Below are 22,580 nucleotides of genomic sequence, written 5' to 3' on the forward strand. Positions count from 1 at the left end.
TTTTTAACTTCAACTAGCTACTCCAAACAAGGACGACTTATCCTTTTGGGATGCTTTTCTTAGAATTTTCTGTAATCTTAGATTCAGATTTCTATTATATCATCTATAGGACCTCCTGATGATAATCACTATCCAGCTGAAAATTAAAGAACAGTTTTCATCAAAGTAATTAAAATTTGGAGCACAGCCCTATGATAAAACAGTTCAAAGGATAATTTCTTACTGAGTATGTGGCACAGGTTTACAAAGATGATTAAGAAATTGTCAGAACCTGTTTTCTAGTCACGAATAAAACCTTTGCAATTATAATTATTGATATTATGTACCCTAAAAAAAGAACTGATATAGTTTTTAAAATTGTATACTAAAACACTGAAACATAACAGAAATAAAATGCAATTTATGTTAAGAGAATATAACAATTTTGCGTATTCAGGTATTTTCAAAAGGCAGTTAAATTATATTGTTTACCTCAGTTGTACAACTGTAAACAATCATGTCTTATCTGAGAGCATATTCCAATTTTGTGTTCTTACTACACTTTTATCTCATTTTGGTGTGTCTAAAGCATGTGTAAAGGTGAATTAGTCCATTATTAAAAGTATTTATGTTGGGCACACTGGCTTATGCCTCTAATCCCAGCATTTTGGGAGGCCGAGGCAAGTGGATTACTTGAGATCAGGAGTTCAAGATCAGCCTGTCCAACATGGAAACCCCCATCTCTACCAAAAATATAAAAATTAGCCAGGCGAGGTGGCGAGTGCCTGTAATCACAGCTACACATGAAGCTGAGGCAGGAGAATCACTTGAACTCAGGAGATGGAGGTTAAAGTGAGCCAAGATCGTGACACTGCACTCCAGCCTGGGCAACAGAGCGAGACACCGTCTCAAAAAAAAAGTATCTACATTGATCATAAATCAGTAGCATTCCTGCCATCTAACATCTTTCAGCCCTTTGCTACCCTCTCTCACTGATCAGAATCATTGGATAGAATCAACTTTATGTTCTGCCGAACAAGGGGATGTTTGTTTGTGTTTCAGGCAAAGTTCTATTGGATTGATATTTAAATGCAGTGCAGTGAATGAAAAGCTTGTTAGTTGTGCTCATGCTTGTGATTGTGATTCGCCATTGTGTCATAAACCCATAATTATAATTCTGTTCTGCTCAGAGGAGTCAGTTAACAAATTTCAAAAGAATACTGACTGGATGGGAAGAATAAAATTATGAACTAGTTCTAATTAATTTGATTATTCCTTAGCATGTATTATTTACATGTTAGTATTTGGTAACATTTCATTCTTTTTGAAGAATTCAACTTAATCTCCATAACTCAATGAGGCAATTCAATTACCTTTTGAATCAAAATTATTAAATTTCTCCCACCACTTTCTATTTAGGAAGATGAAAAATAGCTTTAATACAGAGTATTCACGTAAAGCCAAGCCCATAGCATTTATTTAGGGTATTTCCAAATAATAATAATATTGCTCCTGCTAATGATAATGTATTACTTTTTATCATAAACATTATGAATTAGAACTTTGAACATTTTCTTCTTACATAATGACCATATGTAATGGAAGGAAATTAAGTAATGAATATATATAATATATATATATATATATATATATATATTATATATATATAAAATGGCTGATCAACAGGGAAAAGCATTCTAATAAAAAAATCTATTAAACTGCAGGAAATTATCTCTCTAGGGAAGTTATACTAGCTTTACTGCTTAAGTCTCGTAAAACTGGACCAGAAACAAAGAAGCACTAGAAATTGCACCAGAGGGAACAATCCTATTTTAGTGAGAAAAGAAAGGCAGCAATGCAATGATTGCTCTTCTTCCCCTCTGCTAGAAACACCTTCAATCTGCACCTCGGAGAGTCCCCTTCTATACATCGGCGGCTTTGGGCACAAGAGATGCATGGGTCTTTTATTTCTTCTTTAAAAATTTTGACAATTTAGACATGAAAATTTATGTAGCAATGCAATGATAATTATAAAATATAATAATATATGACTTATTCTTTCCTATAATATATAATCTTTAAATGAACCACAAAAATTAAAATGTTATTAAGAATATCACATATAAGACCATAGATAACATGTTATATTATTTAGTTCATGTAACCTAGATTAACAGTCAAAATAATTTAATATCTCATTTACTACAAAAAGGAGGCTGACAGGGTAATAGGTGAATCACGTGTGAATTCCCGTAGCCAGAGTTTGGAGATAGGTTAAGAAAGACAAACAAAGCTATGTTATTGAAGCATGAAAATTAGGGCACAGTTATTTAGAATGAAGGAATGGTAAACATAGAATCTTTGTTTTTGGTCCTTCAGAGCTTAATATACTGGGAATTTCAGAAGGAAAATTAATAATCTGGTGAATTGATCTGTACAGAGCGAGTAAGAAACAAACAAAAAAGCTGTGATTGTGGACAGAACTTTAAAGTACAGAAAGAACCGACAACCTTATTCTTACCTAATGTGCTTGGATACCGTTCTTTGCCAATACCTGTTTTTTGAGCTTTTACTCTGTGCCAGGCACTGCATTTTGTTCTCGAGCTCATGGGGCAATAGAGAAGAGTAATTCAGGCAGAGCACACGTGCAGGAGACCGGAGTTTTATCATGACTCAAATCAGTCTCCCTGAGCATTACTGAACCAGAATTTTCAAAGATAACTTGGTGGCTTGAGGCTTGGGAAGTGAAGAGCACTGACTGGTCAGCTTGGGGACGGAATGGTAGGGGTTGAGGTTAGTTTTGGTGTTCCTGGGTGCGATGGCAGAACTGGATGGGCCAGATGACTGGTCTGGGTGGTGTCAGCTGATCCATCGGGTGCAGGATCTGCAACATATCTCAAGCACTGATCTGGGTTTTATGATAGTGATGTTACTCCCAGGAGCAAAGTGGGGAGGTTCTGTCTCTTGGAGCCAGAGGCTGCATGACCCCTAAATCATAATTTCTAATCTTGTAGCTAATTTGTTAGTCGTGCAGAGGCAGGCTGGACCACAGGAAAGAAGGGGTTCTTTTTGGGAAGGGCTGTTATCAATTTTATCTCATAGTCAAACCATGAACTGAATTCCTTCCCAAAGTTAGTTCAGCCTACGCCCAGGAACGAACAAGGACAGCTTATGGTTTAGAAGCAAGATTGAGAGTCAGTTAGCTCTGATTTCTTTCACTGTCATAATTTCCTCAGTTATAATTTTGCAAAGGCAGCTTCAGTACCCCAAAATCAGCAGTGTCCCTTTTCATGGTCTTAAAGTCTAGTGAGAAAGAACATGAAGTAAAAAATACACTGACTGTACCATTCCAGCCTCCTATCCATGGTCTGAGAAAGAGTAACAGTCCCATAGCAGCATTAAACAGAGTTGCTTGAACCAAACTTCTGAGGGGCCAAGAAGGATGGTCAGGATATGAACTAACAGAGAGTGTGTGTTAATTAGGTGAAAAGAACAGAGGAAGCTAGGGGTAGATCATGTTCCAGCAGAGGAAGCAAAATTTGCAAAGATCCTGTGGAAGGTGAGACGGTATACACTGCATAAACCAAAAGAAAACGATGTGGCTGGAGTTAGAGAACAAGGGTAAGAGACTGGCAGAGTGGGCTGCTCTGAGAGCGCAAGCTTGGGGTAGAACGTGGGTAAAGGATCAAACGTGCATTTGGAAAACACCTCTCTGGATTCCATGGGGGAAAAGATTGGGATCAGGTTAGCTAGTAGGTTAACCTAGTGCTCTAACTCCAGAAAGAAGTACAATTTGCCTTCTCTAAGACATTGGCAATACATATTCCGAGGAGAGAAAGGGAGAGAGAGAAACCAAAGGCAGTGTGTTGATGTACAGGTGTTGAAGTCTTTGCCATTTTGCCAAGACGCATCCTAGAACAGAGCTGAACATGAGCATACTATGTTCCCACAGAGGGATGCTGACTGCCACTGCCCTCCCCGGCCCCACTATGTCCTTCCTTTATTTGGGGGCAGGATGAGAACACATGTACAAACAGACTTCTTGGCCATTGCTGAGTTTGAGCTTACGTGCCTACTTTTTACTGCCATCACAGGGAAATTCCACCATCCAGGACCTGGAGGCCTTGGGATCTATTGGAAGTGTGAACAGACTCAGGTTTGGCTGCTTGTTGCTCAAAAACCAAACCTAAGAGACAAGAGTTAATGGGAGGAAAAGGAGGTTTATGCAGAGAGCTAGCAAACTCTTGAACCCAGGAGGCAGAGGTCGCAGTGAGCTGAGATCGCGCCACTGAACTCCAGCCTGGTGACAGAGTGAGACTGAGGAAGGAAGGAAGGAGGGAAGGAGGGAAGGAGGGAGGGAGGGAAGAAAGGAAGAATGAAAGATCCACCCTCCCCAGTGATGGCAGGTGTCTTACAATCTCTTGAGGGCCTAAACAGAACGAAGGAGGAAGGACAAATTTATCTCCATTTGGTATCTGTCTTCTCGTGCTCTTGGATGTTAAAGTTTCTGATTCTTGGGTCTTTGGACTCTAGGACTTATTATGCTAGCAACCCCTTATGTCTTGGGTCTTCAACCTCAGACTGAATTTAAGTGTGAGCAAATATCATCCTCTTTGGTATATAACCGTTGTATGTAAGTACTTTATAAATCAGAATAAACTTGTCAGATGCTGGCAGTGTAGTGATGAGATTCTTGTATTCTCACAGAATCATTGTTTTACCGATGACTTGAGGGGGTATGTTAGTATTGGTAGCATTGTGTCTAATTTTTAATGAAATTCTTACTTGGTCATTATAATTACTTACTGAATCTAAGACGAAATATGCCTTCAACTTATGCTTGAAAGTTTAAACATTTACTTACTATTTACTTCAACTGAAGGATGTCAAACATTAGAACAAGCCTTAATGTGAAAAATAATAACAATTAACAGTATAAATAAGGCATCTGAAATTTTAGTTGATGGGCTGAACTGTAGCCCTACAATATATTAATTTCAGCTCATGATTTACTGTTTCCAGGAATAAGTAATCAATTATAGGATACAATATCATATTTTTATTGATAGTATGCTAAATACAATTCTATTTTTATCAGAAACTAAAATTATTAATATGAACCAATTTCTATTATATTTGTTACTGTAACATCCGGCATTATATTTGACTGCGTATGGCCTACGGTACTGCTTTGTGACTACACGTAATTTTGAAAATTACTGATGACACTATTCATAAGAAAACATAAAAATGATAAACAAAAATATTTCTGCTTCAGTAGCCAAATTCAGAATGTAGATTTGTTTTGAATTACATTTAAAATACCATGGAGCTTACTGTTCAGATTCATTGGAAAATCTGGCTAAAGTTTAAGTTTAGGAGAGATGAAAAATTGTTCTATGTTTTGGGAGCACGTGTAGTGGTTGAAATAATTCCAAGCTTAAAACAGATCAAGAACTTTTCAAATGCTGAGTTAGAGCTTTGGTTTTAGCCAGGCAAGCTCGAAAATCCTTATGAAGTTAAGGCTAACAGAAGCCTTGGAAAGCACACTCGGTCCAGAGCTAACACAACGTATTGCTGACTCTCAGAACATCTAGAGAATTCTGAGTCCACCACAGGCTAGGACGTCCTATATCACGAGAATAGTGTTACCTACCATTCCCCACTAAATACATAAATACATAAATCACGATTTTAGGTTCAAATGCCAGAAGGAAGAGGAGAGCCAGGAGCATACACCTCTTATTAAATCCATGTTAGACAAAGAATATAAAAAGTCACTTCTGAGAATGATGGTTTCTCAGCAAACTAACACAGGAACAGAAAACCAACAGTGCATGTTCTCACTGGTAAGTGAGAGTTGAACAATAAGATCACATGGACACAGGGCGGGGAACATCACACAGAAACGCCTGTTGGGGAGTGGGGGCCTAGGGGACAGATAGCATTGGGAGAAATACGTAATGTAGATGACGGGTTGATGGGTGCAGCAAACCATCATGGCACGTGTATACCTATGTAACAAACCTGCAGGTTCTGCACATGTATCCCAGAACTTAAAATATAATAAAAAAGTATTCAGTTTTTAAAAGAGTCACTTCTATGATTATTATTTTTTATTGTCATTTTATTTCATTTTTTATTGCTTTGTAGTGTTTTCCTCTAACCTAATCAGAATCTGGAATCAATTCCCAATGTCCCTGTAATGACAAATGATAACCTGAAGGCAATCTCTAAACTGGTGACATTACATTGCATTGGGGCCTGGATTTTTTGTATTGTGCTTTAGTTAGTGGTTAGTACTAGTGACAGGAGGGAATACCATGCATCCTGGAATACTTGTAAAAGCCTGGAAATTATGACCAGTGTTCCATGGGACTATGAGTAAGGAATGATTACTGCTATAGTTAAATGATTACAGCACTTGGATGTGAGAACCCATAAAAAATATTAAACACAATTTGGATCTAGGCCAGTGGAAGTTAATGTATTAAGATTTAAAGAGTAGAAGAAGCATTTGTCTATGCTTGGTCCATTTATTCAATAATATTTAATAAGCATCTACTAGGGAGAAGACACTATGTAATTGGAGGCACAGATAGATAAAGCAGATAAAAATTGTGTCTTTTAGGGGCTCCCATCGGATTTAGACAAGCAAAGTTTAATACACAAAGTTAAAATGTAAGATGAAAAAGTGATACAGGTCATGTACACAGAATAGATTACAATGCTAAGGTAGTTTAGTGGAAGGAGACATTAGTTTGTTTAAGGGGAGAAAGAAAATGGCTATGAAGCACATAGAATTTTTGGTGAGAACTCAGGAATACATAATGTTTACTATTCGGGTAAGGAATAATAGGGATACCAGCATAAAGATGGACAAATTCTGAACATGGAAAAGGGCAGGACAATGAGGGTGAACACGGAGCAGTTTAATTTGGCATCACGGGAAACATTATGGTATTTTTCTGTAAGAAATAATTTTGGGAAGGCTGCTTTTAGTATATGACATAACAGTTAAGCACATGACCTTGAAAATGAGATCAACCTGGTTTAATGGCTAGCACTGGGACATAATGCTGCCACATAGTTGAAGTCAAGTGGCTTCTAAGACACAGTTTCCTCATTGTAAAAGAAGAGTGCTAAAAGTATTTGTAATTTTGACAAAATCAGTAATCTAAAACATGCATGACAAATGTCCAGCATATGGTAAACATTTAATGCACACGAGAGCTAAATGTTTTAATACAGGTTGAGCATCCCTAACTTGAAATTTAATTTAAAATTTAAAATGCTCCAAAATTCAAAAACTTTCTAGTGCCAGCATGATACTACCACTGAAAAATTCCACACCTGATGCCTTTAATTTCTTACTTCTAGATACAAAACTCATCTATGTTTCATATACGCCTTATACATATAGCCCGAAGGCAGTTTTATGTGATATTTTCTATAATTGTGTGCACAAACTGTTTCATACACATAATTATAAAAAAAAACATAAAACTACCTTTGGGCTATGTGTATAAGGTATATAGAAACATAGATGAGTTTTGTATTTAGACTTGGGTCCCATCCCAGTATCTCATTGTGTGTATGCAAATATTCCAGAATAAAAAGACTCTGAAATAACACTTCTGGTACCAAGCATTTCAGATAAGTCTCAACTTGTATTGCAAATAAACAGGATGCTGGACAGATAATGGTAATGTCAAGCTGTACTTCTGAATGAATAAGCTAACTTTCAGATAAATCATTTAGTTGATGAAAAATGGAATACTGAGAAAAAAAAGCTGAAGCTACAGAACTAAGCAATGAGGTTATTGCTCATTTCTAGCCAAAGGCCCGAGCCGCAATGGTAGTATGTGAGATAAAGTATGAGGGACAGTTGTGAGATATTCAACAGCTCTGTCATAAATAGGACTTAGGAATTGACATTAGATTCCTGATAACTAGTGGGCCAGAGAAGGAAGCATTTTGTGTAGTAATTGCTGAGTCAATTTTCATGAAAGAAAACTCTAAAGCGGTTGTTTATTTAGAAATCTATTTGGTCATTTTAGTTTGAATACTGTTTAGATTTATTGATTAATATTTACCTTTTTTGAAACCAGTTAAAAAGCAAATTAGAATTTTTTAATACCTAAAGAAATATGAGATTGGGTGATCAAACTACAATAAAAACAGGCACTTAGAAATCTTCCCCAAATGTAGCCTGCAGAAAACTCTAAGCCATAGTTCTCTTTAGGTTAGACAACTAAAATTCTTAGTTTATCCAAGTCACAGAGATGTGTGTGCGTGTGCGTGTGTGTGTGTGTGTGTGTGAGAGAGAGAGACAGAGAGAGAGAGAGAGAAAGAAACGTACTATTTGGAAGACAGCATATTTATAGTCAGAAATGGAATAATTGTGAATTAAGGAAGTTTATGCTTCAGGGTCTCTCAGTTACACTAGGCCACTCTAAAGCCCTGTTATTAGTTTTGTGCTTGTAATTTTGAATTATTTAAGATTGGTTCCTAATATTTTATAATATTCGGGAACCCTCAAGACTTCTGTTAATCTCTGGTAATAATCCATAAGTTCTTTACCTGTATTCATTGTGTAAGATTCAAATGGCTCAATGTTTCTTGAAGTCGTAAGCAATATTTTGGGTCCATGAGCAGTGTCTGTAGAAGAGATTTGGAGAATTCATCAGGTTTTCCAAAAGCCCTTAAATCAACAACAAATTTAAGAACTTCCAAAACACATCTGGAAGTAGCCATGAGGACAAAGATGCTCATCGGGAGGAATAGAGCCAAGACATTACAGCAAGGTGCATGTAAAAGCTCCCAGGCAGCTGGAAAGTGCACCCAGGCTGGATGTAGCTACTACTTCCCATTCTTGAACTGTGTTGGAATGGTTAAAAGGAAACAGTCAAGATTTGGGGGTTATCTCAATTTTGTATTGGTGTACTGATTTTCATAATAAAGAAATTAAAGCTCAGAGGGGTTAAATATTTCATTTTAATATCATTATGAAAATCAGTATGCTAATAAAGTTGAACAGTGTTATCTAGGGTAGGCAAAATAATAAGTGAAGGGGATAATTGAGGATAAAAATGGTAGTGTCAATAGGGAACAGGTCATGGTAGGGTAAATTATTTTTGAATTCAGATAATGAAATAATGTGAACACAGGTGATTTTGAGGAACAGAAGGATTGGAGGTGTTATTTAGAGAGATAAATATCTGAAGTAGAGATTACTGTGGGTGTGCAGCTATTGGTGATGACAAGATCTAAGGCATAACCAAAATAGTAGATGACTGAGTTTACACACAGGAGAAGATTTTTGAAAATATGAAGAAATGGAACTAATTGGTCAGGGCACTGGGAATATTTTCCAAATGGTTATTTAAATTGTTAAGAAATTTTCAAAAAAGGAAGAAGGATGATCTCAGGCTTTGTACAAGGAGAGAGACTTTTGTTTATTATTTCCGCATCAAGAATATCCTTTAGTGAATTTCCGTTTTTAGAAGTTTAATGACAACCCGTAAAGTTTGACCTCAAATTGTTACAATAAGAAACATCAAAAATTTGAAATTATCATGCAAAGAAATATAAGTCAATGCTTTATATTGGTTCCTTATTTCACTTTCTCCTTCCTAAACACCAAGTAGATAATTCAGAGGTCATCTTACCATTACTCAATCAAGCTAGGTTTTGAGAAATATTATTGAATAAAAGAGAAGTCTCTTGTCAGTTGGTACAGTTGTTGGATTCCTTGTAATACTTTTCCAAACACAGCTGAAACGAAAATTCAGCCTAGTACTTGAATTGTCTCTATCTGCTTACGTGGTTAAAAAAAAATCTTGTTCAGCCAGGATTTATAGGTTGTAGAAAGAAGAATCCTTATTTGTCTTTACATTTCCTAGGTCTTTTAATAATGTTTTGCTGGTTGGCATTTCATAAAAGAAACTGAAACAATTAAAGTGGAATTCTCCCAGGTTTCCAGTGCTTCTTGCCGGCACAGCTGGTTTCTGAGGTTTTTCTGATAGAGCCTATTTCAGAAATGCTAGAGCGTTTACTGACTGCTGACCCCTTCCTCTCTTCCAACTAACGCACTGCTCACGCTTCCAACACAGGCCACTTCCTGAGCTTTTCACTTCTTAAGCTAAACTTTGCTCAATTCAAGGGAGGATTTGCCAATTATTTCTTTCTTCTAGCAGTTCTCTTTATATCTCCATGATCACCCCCACTCTGAGCCAAGTAAATGTTTTTTTAAAATAATAATACCTGTTTGTTTCTGCACTGTTTAAATTCTCAAGGAGCTACATATCAAATCTTTGCTGCTATGCTACTTAGGACATTTTAATTCTTTCACTGTCTAAATCTGCCTTGCATACTTACCTCAGCCAAGAAACTGCCCCAGTGGAAAACCAATTGTGTATTGAACTCTGTCTCATTTGACGGGTAAAAAATGAGATCTTTAAAAGGCAATGACCATTGCGGATTTTTTCTGCTGAACATCCTGCAAACAAATAAAGCTTTGCATATTCTGAGTCAAGTTTCCCATTTTTCAGGTGACTATGAGAATGCAGAGTTTTCCTCTTATAAAAATGGCACATTTTCTCAAAACATAGTTAAGTAGGCTATTTTGGCCAATAACTCATTTCCAATTATGTATTTGCTCATACATTTTTCTGTGTGACAAAAATCTCATTTTCATAAAGGGATTCACTGAATTTTATATAAAAATGATCTTTCATTTATATAAAATGTTTAGCAATTTTAAGTAAAGCTTATATATTACCTTGACTTATTTGATCTCAAAAATACTAAACAGACCAAGTATTATGATATTTCTACTTTGTATGCACAGAAAAGTTAAGATTTAGAGATTTCAAATGACTTCACTCTCACAGTACATACATGGCTGAAATAGTTATTCTTGACTTAGTAATTTGCTTATTGTACTTCATAATACATCATGTTAAAAATTCTGTAGTCATTAAAAAAGTCATACTTTTATTCCTGTATATGATGCTTCCATATTTCTGAAATTTGTATGTACTAATTGGTTAAAAAAATCAGACTTTAAATGTGCAGGTGTTGCTCTTTATTTAAATGAATTCTGAAATGAAGTCTGGCAAAGATAATCTTTTGAAAATGTGACTCACCTATTCCTAATAATTGTCATGAAAATTGAAAAGAGCAGCCTATGTAGCTTACTAATGCAATGTTATCAAGTGCAGTGAATTCGTTTTTTCAGTCTTCTCTTTTGTAAACAAAACAAAATAATTGTGTTTATATTACATTGTAATTTGTATTTTCTCTAGCATAAAAGAGGGTTACATTTTACAGTTAATCCACTCCTTATTTCTAGGAAGGAATTACTTCTAAAGTCCTCTTCTAACTTCTCCCCAACTTCTTTACTCACTGTGCCTCTCTAGACACTTGAATAACATGCACAACTTGCCCTTATGCATTTTGTCTTGATTCAAATATATATTAATCCTTTCAAAAACATGTTTTCTTGAATATCAGGTGTTCTTCTAAAAGTTGAGGATGGAGAATTCAACAGAACAAAGTAGGGAGGATCTGTTTTATCCAGTATTAAGGAAGGTCTTCCTGTCACTGATATTTTCATAGATATTTAAATAAATTAAGAGAGTAAGAGAGTATCATGCAACAATCTGAGACAACAGTGTTTATGTATAAGAAAGTCAGTATAAAGACCCTGAGGCGGGAGCAAATGTGGATATTTAAGCCTCATTGTGGAAGTTAGCATGCCTGTGGTAGTTTAATCAAACATGAATACTGTTAGACAAGGAAAGTTCCAAAGGGTATCCAGGAATTGGAATATATAAGTTTGATAAGGACTTTGAATTTTGTTCTAAATGTGATTAGAAACTGTTGAGGGGGCCTCGTGCAATGGCTCATGCCTGTAACCCCAGGACTTTGGGACACCAAGATGGGAGGATTGTTGGAGCTCAAGAGTCTAAAACCAGTCTGGATGACATGGAGAAACCCCATCTTTACAAAAAATGAAAAAATTAGCCAAGTATGGTGGCACATGCCTGTAGTCCCAGCTACTCAGGAGACTGACATGAGGATCCGTGGAGGCTGGGAAGTGGAGGTTGCAGTGAACTGAGATTATGTCATTGCACTACAGCCTATAAACAAAACCCTCGCTCAAAAATAGAAAATAAAATAAAAATAAAAAAGAAAGCATTGAGAGGAACAGAGATGTAAAATAAATGATTTTATAGTTTAAACAATTTGAGTACCAAATAGAGAGCTCTCTGCATACAGATGGATCAAGAGTAAAATCAAGGGTCCACTTAGGGGCATGGCAGTGTCCCAGAAGAGGCCGTGGTAGCTTTACTAGGGCAGCACAGGGATACAGGTCTAATACAAGTTGGCTTATTTTTTTCACTTGACAGGAAGTACAGTGGTTCAGTTGCTTAGTGATGCTCAGTGATGCCAGGGTGGTGGAAGGGATAGTGAGACGCGATTTGTTTTAGATTTTAAGTGTAAATGATATCAACAAGACCGAATAATGAACTGAATGTGAGATGGGAAAAGGAGTTAACAATGCCTGTTGTGTTTTGGGCCTGAATAGTTTTGCCCTTGATTGGAATGGATAGACTGGATAAGGAGCTTGTTTGCTGGGGGCACAGAAGTAGAAATCAAGAGCTGGATTTGGGCGTGCCGTGTTTATGATACATATTAGACATCCATGCAGACATGCTAGGGTGGCAGTTAGACCCATGAATCTGAAGCTTCAATGGAAAATCTCAGCATTAGCTGGTGGGTAGTGTTTGAAATTCTGAGACCAAGGAAGAAAACAACACTTCCAAGGACCGAGCGCTAGAATGCTACATTTAGGGGTCAAAGAGAGCGTAAAGAGAGAATAATATGGTTTCCTGGAACCCAAGTAAAGGAATTTGTTCAAGAAATAAAAGGATATCAATTATTTTGAATGCTGCTGAGATTTTAATGAATCAAAATTGATAATTGGTCTTTGGATCTCACAGTATTGGGAGAATTGTGGTGTAAACAGTCGTTCATCTGGAGTACTGGCCAGTTGGAAATCCTCCAGTAGAAAAATTAAAACAATAGCAACAACAAAAATGATGCGGGTGTGAGAGAAAAAGAATTTGATTGCAATAACAAGTTCCCTGAAGAAACAGTAATAAAATATGCTTCTCTTGGGAGCCCTCGTTTCCTTAGACAGTAGCAGATAATTTTTATTAATTTTTCAGATGAAGAAGGCAGAGTACAGTGTAAAGAGGTCTTAGATTTAGAATGGAATCATTAAGGAATTCTCTTCTAATTACTTACCTCTGTCAACTAAGCAAGTTCATTAGGCTAAAAAGGAGAGAGAAGAAAATGTATCAGAGAAAACAGATGGTCTAAAATGGTACACACTTAGAATATAAATTTCAGGCAAAACTCCTTCTAAATAGATATTAAATTCCTAAAATTAAGTTATGATTTGACATAGTCTCAGCCTGTCTCTGAGTCTTCAACTGTAACTCATTCAGTTCCCCACCCCCTACTCCAACTCGGTATGCCAAATGAAGTCTAGCAGCACTAAAAAGAAAGTCCAACACACACAAGTGAATTATGTCTATAAATGCTTTAAACTTCAGAAATATATTAATATAGTTCATCGTATTAATAGGCCAAGGACAAAAATATAATCTTAACATAGTCTTTGGCCAAATGCAACTTTCAGCGTAGGTTGAAACTTTATTAGATATAGTTGGAAAGTTCCATATGTAACATGATATAATAATTTCTCTATGATGACATAATTTAAAAATTATTAAAGTCAAGAAAAAATACAGAGGTCCACTTTCATTACTATTACTTATTAGTAAAATTGATCTGGAAATTATAGCATGTATAATTAGACAATACTATCAATTACAAACAAGCAGCAATACTAACAGGTCTGTTGTAAAAGAATAAAGACAACCATTATGGTATAAATGAACAACCTTGTAGAATAACTAATATCTCATCAAAACCTTATAACGATATGAGGTAGGTACTGATTTTTTTTTCAGAATTTAATAATTGTAGCTTAAGTCAGTTACCCTGCTAAACATTACACAAATGCTGATTAGCTGAGTGTGATTTGGTTTACATTTAGGTAGATTGAATGCAGTTTAGGATACTCAAGTTGTTAACATATGAGAAAGATTAAATTTTATAACCCTAAAATTGAAAGCTGTGACCTGCTTAGAAATAAATGTGTGAGTCAAGTTTTTCTAAGGCGCACCAGTTTATGAGCACACTCAAATCATCCTATATGTAATTAAAATTGTACTGGCTACTGGCCCCACTGGGCTATGCAGTCACAGTCTCTAGAGGGAGACTCATCAATACTTTTACAGCCTTCTTTGCATTACCTATCGATCATCTTTCATACTTTTCTTCGGAATCATAGATAGAGTTTTTTTCTTATACAGTAACAAAATGAGGGGGAGAAAGCAGGTCAGTTTTTGAGATAAATGAAAATAGAGGAGATTTTACATTAAAATAGAACTTTAATAAACAAATGTAAATAAATGAAAACATACATAGAAATTTTGGTACATAGAAAAAATTAACATTCAAATAGCAATGCATTCCCAAAGTTAAACATAAGCTAGAAATAAAAATTTAAAAACCTCTGTCAAATTTTTATATTTTCCTCTCCAAAGTAATAGTCTATGAATATTAGAGAGATTATTGAGTTTTAAATGACTCATAAGTGTTCCTTAACTTTATGCTAATTTAATTCAATTTGTTTAATTTATTATTTTGATCTGACATTAGAAATGCTATCTTAGATCATTTTATAATTATCTCTCTTCTTTCTAATTGACAAATACCTGGATGAATAAGACATATTTGGGAAACATCCAAGTTAAGAGGCTGGATTTGGAGACAGAGTGTCTGGGTTTAATTTCTGGCACTGCCATTTAATGTCTCCTCACAGACCTTGTACAAGCTACTAACTGTCCTGTGCCTCATTTTCCTAATCTTAAGAATAATAAAATTTTCTACTTTATAGGATGGCCTGAAGATTCAATATGATAATATACGTAAAGCAATTAAATAACTCTATAGACTGCAACAATATTTTTTATGTGTTTAAAAAAATGTGTTAAATTTTTTTATGTGTTTAAAAGATGTGTTAGCATCTCCCATGGGACTGATTCCTTTGATCAACATCCTTGGAAAAAGCAAAGCCATCAATTTTGATTATTATAACATATATAGTAAGTTAATGCCTACAGAAGCATAATACACCTTTCATTCTTCTTATTTTCTCACACCCTATATTCAGTTCACTAGCCAATCCTGTTCGCACCATTTATACTTAAAACATACCTAAAACTAACCACCTCTTAGAACCCCCAGTGCTGTCACACTAGTGAAAGCCACCATCACATCTCCTCTGGAACAGCATCTGAGAAGCCTGCAGCCTCTGAGGTGGGGCCCTTGTTGGTGTCCTGCTCCCTCTCCCTGCAGGGGCTCTCATAAAATAGAAAATGAACATGTAGAAAACACCTTTCATATCTTTATGTTCTTTTATTTTTAAATTATCTATAAAAATAGAATATTTCTAAGAAGAAAATAATGCAACCTGCAATTCCACTGCCTTACTAAATTAATTGGTAAATTCCAATTTTATACTCCAGAGATTCAAAAATGGGGATTAACAGTCATATGCAGAAAGCAATACATGCACTAAAAATCTGATATTCCTCCATAATACCATTTTAGCATTAAGTTGAAATAATTGATGAAGCTGAGCAGGACACATGTGATTGACTCAAGAACATCCTGCTAGATTAGAGGGTCAAGCTTTTCTTTAATGCGTTTTTCTATAAGGAAATTTACCAGTTTACTCACAGGAAATGCCTTGTCTTGATTCCTGAGTGAAAAAAAAATATTCCTGAATTCTGAAAGGATATTTAAATTATAATCGGCTTTTAAAGAAATATTTAAATTAAAAAGTAATCAATAAAAATGCCAATTTATTCCAAAATCAATTTAGATTCTGTAAAAGGTGATTTTATATATGCTATATCAACATGAAATTCTTTATATTCTTTGTCTTACTAAATATAAACTTTTAGCACCATTTTAAATCAATTTTCATAAATACTCAGAAAATAAATAAATTTATTTGAGATTAGATTATCATGTAAATGTATAGGATATTAGTTGAGAAATAAAACATGAAAAAATAAACAGCTTTATTTTTTCTATTACTACGCTAATCCAACCCTATCTTCAAACGTTTAAGATAGGGTTAAATGAACTTTTAATAAGCTAAAATGCACAAGATGACTAATGATAATCCTTATTAACTCTCTTCTTTAACATTTTAATTATAATACTATCTTTAATTTATACAACTTTTTTTTTTCTTAATCCAAGAAGTTGTGTTTGCCAGACTGCCCCCTTAAATACTGGGTGGAGAAAAACCAAGTGTCTACAATTCTGTACATATGAAACCCAGAATGTTAAAACTCTTTTTCTCCTTTCTTAGTATTCTGTAGCATTCTCTACAGATATAGAAATAACCAGTGCTGTACGGCTTTTAAAAAGTGATCCAATTATTTTCAAGTCATTTCTGTCAGAGTACCTTTAAACAGCAATTCCTCTTTCAGGTTCCACTGATAGACCTATGGGCTACACTAACCTAAAGACCTCAATTATTGTGGCAGGAAATCAACATTCTCGGTCCTGTAGGTGCCCCTTTATCCTGTGTGACATAATGGAAACCAACATATTCATATGAAATTTATATAGTTGTAGCATAAGCTGCATGACTTTCTGTCTTAGGGCAAGTTAATATCTCTGATTTTCGTTCTCTCTTTTGCAATATTGGAGATTATCAGATGTGACATGAACATTTCTCTGTGGACCTGGGGTGATATCATGAAGACACTTTACATGTTTCCTGAAAATAGTGAATTCCCAACCACAACAAAGAGATAAGCTTTATTATTACAGGACATCTGGTATGACACAATAGATATGATAATTCTACCCTTTTGTTTCTAGTAAGACACAGCAGATTTTCATTTTATTTCTTAAGCAAGGTATAATCCTAGTATCCAATTACATGGATGCAGTGTCTCAAGTCTCAGCTGCTTAGGGCACTGTCCATATTTTATTCCCTTTTATTGCTATCATAGATTACTGTTGAAATAAAATTAATTAAAGTGAGGTCACATGGAGGAGCAATTGCTCATCCTTATAGATGTCCTCCATAGAAAATGCTGTGGGAGGTAAGTTGATGAATTTCTTCAGTGACAGGACAGAGTAGTGGAAAAGCAAGGAATTTGAGAATAAGTCATTCCTTACAAGTTGGGTATACTTGATTTAAATTCTCGTTTTTTAAACTTAATATTTCTGTGAATTGAAAAATTTATTCTTCCCCTGTATCTATTTTATGTAAAAGGGTGCTGGAAATATTTATCTTGTTAGGTGACTGCTGTGGCTCAGATAATATATGGAAAGTTGCATGGAATGAAGGCTGACACATAAACAAATAATATAGTATAGGCTTGTTAATTGACTTCTTAACTATTCACAAAAGTAGCTAACAATTAGTAGTGTAAATATTGTCCACAGAACCAAGAAGGAGGACCAGATAGTATAAAAGAGAGTTTTACTGGCAATATCAGTTTGCAAACTGGAGAGAGTCTCCTGCAGGGACCAAAAGCGCTCTCTCTGAAGAATAAAGATGAGGCTAGAGGTTTTATAAAAAGCAGAAATGTAATGGAATTCTATTTGAGAAATTTCATTGTTGCTAGTAGGGTTTTGAGCTAGACTAGTTGTCAACCTCTGTCACCAATCAGAGCTTGGAGAACTGCATCAAGTTGTGTCAGTATTCATTAGGTAAACCTGGTTTCAGGTTACCACCAAGACTTTCAGCTGCCAAGCTTGCAGAGACATTTTTGGAGCAATGTTTTGTGCCTTAGTGCTTTTACCTCCTGGCTTCTCAACCTTGTTTTAGTTGTGTATGACAGGAATAACCCAATTCATATGATTAACTTTCACAATAGGTACAGAATTAGTGCTGGCTTCTCCATTCTTTCCTTGTAGTTGGTATGTTCTGATGGTAAGACATCTATGGCAGTAATTTATATTGCTTTAAACCATTTTTTACCAGTCTTTTTTCTTTTGAAATACTGTTTTCAGGTCATAATGAAAGAAGAGTTCTCAGTAAATGTCATACTGTGCATTCACATTAAATTTCCTAGAATCATAAACTGTGTTTTCATTGAAATTATAAATCCTCAATCAGCCTCAACAAACAGTAAGGTTGATTGTGAGAAAATATTAGGATTACTGATCTACCATTAAAAAGTTGTCTTCCTTTTTTTTTTTACTCATGACCATATAATGTCTAATTTTTGGCAAATATTTATTAAGGCTTTACTATGTTACAGGAAGCATACCAGGCTCAGTAGACAAACAGTGTGAAAGACCAGGGTGTTTCCTACCTTCGTGGGATATATTTCAATTATAGAACCTCTACATGCTTTTAAAAAAATATATACTGTTGTTTTCTAGATGAATTCTTCTGAATTATTCTTTTCTTTATGGCCGGTACTGTAAAGCCAATAAAAACTGTTGATTAGTGGATATGATTTGACCACAATGAATAAATTCTGGATAACTTGATTTTTAATAAACAAGCAACTCTCCTAATACCAAATGAAAAATTGTTATTACTTAAAAGTGATATATCTATTGAATTATATATAGCTTTTATAATATATATATATATAAAATTTGGATTAGATATAACTTTGGATTAACAATGCAAGTGCTTTAAAAAGAGGTCCACTATAAATTTTGTTATTGTGACCTCCCCAAAAGGTTACCTATTATTTGAAAGTGATAGGGTTATCAGAATTGTTTCTCTAAATATAATTCTGAATGATATTTCATAATAAGCCTTGGAGATTAACTTACAAAACATTCTGATAAATGCTCAGAATTATATTTACCAGAATAACGAATATAGTGCTGTATTTTATGGCACATATTGGAAGAAACACAAAGGCCCATTAAGAGGAAAATATATATTCACCGAATGGGGTATTGTCCGATTCTTTAAAAAAATGCCATAATCTTTCATATACAGAAATGGAAGGGTAAACAAATAGTAAGCTTAAAAAGTCACTGCCAATATAATATCAGTTTGAAAAAATATCCCAGGGAGAAGCAAAATATATTATCACTGTCATACTCTGTTGTTAGTTTACACATACACAAAGAAAAAAGCCGGAAAATATGTAATGTAATTCTTTGTCCTTGTTATTCTTGGGGCTGGAATTGCAGAACCACTTTCTATTTTACCTACTTCTGATTTGATTTGATAACAAACATTTTGTAATCAGAAAAGAAACAACAAAAACGTGAAACAAATAGTGTGCCTAGGTTATATATACACACACACACACACACACACACACACACACATATATTTACAGAAATGTCTGAAGAAATGTGTAGTTTAATTTTTTTTATTTAAATGATATAAAAATTTTCAATTCAAAGTATCCTAAAGAATTTTGGTATATTTACAAAATTGTATTTGATAATATAACTCTTGTTTTTTGTATAATATAAATTTTGTTAGTTTTTTAAAGTCAGAATTTTTTATTTGCTTTAGTAAACTTGCATTTCCATATTATAGAATAGGAATAATAGTGTAACTTTGTGAATCATAAAGTTAAATGTAGCAGGTGAGTAATAAACTCATTCTTTACAGCCGTAATAATAATACTTTTTTTGTACATATTTTGCTACTTTGAAATTGTCTACATAAACATTGCTTTGTCTACGTCTTATAACAGTCTTGATAAAATAGTGAAAAATTAAATAAATTCTCAAAGTCTAAGACACTCGTAAATCAATTCAGAAAACAAGAACAGAAATTTACAGATTTCTTCTCCAGGTACTTTTTTAAATCAAAGATTATATCTGAAACCATTTCTACAATTTATTTCAGGTGTGTGATTTTATTGTTTTATAATATAATTATATTTGTGTGCTTTGAAAGTATAAATGGCTTTAAAAATAACTTCCAGTGGAAATTCTTGCATACTATTTTTACTGCTTTTAAAATACTGCAATCTTCCTGTCATGTGGTCAACATAATTCAAATGTGAAAGAGCTGCTGACAGGTATTACACAGAATTTATTCTGTTATCAAACCCCATGTTAGAAGCACTCCATTTAGGTCAGACACTGACCTAAATGCAAGTTAGATGGAACTATAAAAGGATATCCTCTGTAACCATCAAATGTTTCACTGTAAGCTGATGTCTCCTCTAGAGGAAAGATCATATTCATCATCCTTAAATTTAGAGACACTGCAATCAGAGGGAATTGTAAATAAACTTATTTGTTGAGTATCTAGAGGAAATAATTTAATTAAGTTGCTGAAATGCAAACATTCTTCTTGACTATATGCCCACCCAATGGGTTCATTTTGCCTGTTGTCCACATTGACCTGACTGATTAAAACAGAAGAATTGCAATAGAGAAAGAGCTGAATTAATGCTGAGCTGGCTGAACTGGAGACCAACTTTTATTAATCAAAACATTCTCCCTGAATATTCAGAGACTGGGGTTTTTTTAAAGGATAATTTGGTGGGTACACACCCGAAGAGCTAGCAGTGCTGATTGGTCAGGTTGGAGATGAAATCACTGGGAGTCCATGCCGTCTTACTGCGCTGAGTCAGTTCCTAGGTGGGGACCATGAGACCAGATGAGTCAGTTTATTCATTGGGTGGCCCAGCTGATTCATCAAGTTCTAGGCCTGAAAAATAATGCTAGCACGAATCTTAGATTTACAAAAGTGGTGTTATCCTTTATAACATCATCCAGCTAGATACCACAAGATTCTAAACCTCCCTAAAACTCCCCAAACATTGACCTGTTTGATGCATTGTAAAGCTCCCATGTTAAATATGAGATAGGTTCACATAATATATGTTACATTAGCTCACTGCTGATCTGTAGTATATGTGAAATGAATTTATATTTGATTTTTTTGTATTCTGTCCCTTATTTTTCCTTTCTCTCTCTGTCTCCCTCTTTCTATCTTGCTCTCACTCTTCCCACCCATAGAGAGAAGAAAAGAAAAATCTATCACTATTTTAACAATGCTTTATTGTTAAAAAAAATATTCTATGGGAAATCATGAAAATACATAAATATAGAAAGTTACATTTTTCAGGACACCAACACTAAATAGACTTGTTCAATAGAAACTACATCAAAAAGTTAAACAAAAAAGAAAGCTTAAAAACTGAACTTTTATAAGCTACAGAGAAAACACTTCTTGTGGTTTTTTTTCTACCGTTTTTGTTAGAGTTGCTCTGCACACATAAGTTCAAGGGTGTATGTGAATGAAAGGAAAGGTAGTGAAAGGAAAATTAATTGAACGTTTATAGGCCTCAATACAGATTTTATTTCCAGAAGGGTCAATTGGCTAAGTTAATTTGCTCAGCCCTAGTAATAATGTGTTAGTGATAGAGCATTCGATGTCTTTTACTTACTGAAAAATATGTCAAGCTCAAATAAAATATATTCTGCTAAACTGTTCTACTTTATTACAGTTTTTCTATAACACTTTTTATGATCTATTAAGGTATTTTTTGAATTTTTTTTAAAAAATGCACTGTATAAAATGTAACTGTTAAATACACAATTTATACAATATAAAATCTTAAGTTTTTATAAAATATGAAACCAATGTAAATCATATTAGGATCTTAAGTGAAAATTATTCTCTGTGGTATTTAAATATTCTGGTAGTACCTTAGGTACCTTTGCCTGAGAACTAAAAATCAAAACTGACCAGAAGAAATTAAAGTGAAACTGCCTACTCTGTATTCATTGTCTAAACTCTACTGTGCATATTTTGTTAAGTTTCCAATCAGTTCTTTTTAAAAGAAAAAATTGTTTTGGTCTTTGAATAATTGAGATTCTTCCTAAACAGGCAAATTCTTACAAATGGATTAAGTTAGTATATCATTAAGAATCATTCTGATAAAACTTATGTTCATGCCATTTTAGACTACTTCAGCTATACAACCAGTGATATGAAAATTCTGTCATGTCAAGTTTTTATGGGATGGTGTTGGTAATTATTTATTTGCTAATAATGGTAATAAAATACGATAATGAAAATATCATTAGTGAATAACAAATTACTTGGGAAACACATTAGCTTACTTAAAATAAATGTAATAAGTTAATACCACGTGGAAATCAAAAAAGATGTTACACTGTGTATCTTAATGAGAATTGTGAAACTTTGAAAATGTGCTTTGTTGTTGTTTCTTACATTAGTGATGAATATACTGCAACATGTTATCTTTATTTCTCATACAGGGGATACAGGAACAAGTAAATCATGTTTTTCCCTAGAAGACTTAGCAAGTTTTCAGAGTTTCTGACCATTGAATTATAACAATGACTACTATATTAACTTATATATATAGTTTTTAACAAATTACTGCTGATACAATTTTCCTCTTCCTTGTATTTTGGGGCAACCTATTTACCTCTAGAGATTTTTTTTTTTTTTT

The 22,580-nt window shown here is 34.3% G+C and overlaps 1 long non-coding RNA gene across 1 annotated transcript in view; it reads left to right on the forward strand.

The window, feature by feature from the left end:
- LOC108282649 overlaps positions 1-22,580 on the forward strand; it is a 30,639-nt gene that overhangs the window by 3,605 nt on the left and 4,454 nt on the right. The gene's annotated exons all lie outside the window — the stretch shown is intronic.

This window comes from Cebus imitator, unplaced genomic scaffold (genome assembly GCF_001604975.1).
Source record: "Cebus imitator isolate Cc_AM_T3 unplaced genomic scaffold, Cebus_imitator-1.0 Scaffold247, whole genome shotgun sequence".
NCBI classification, from domain to species: Eukaryota; Metazoa; Chordata; class Mammalia; order Primates; family Cebidae; genus Cebus; species Cebus imitator.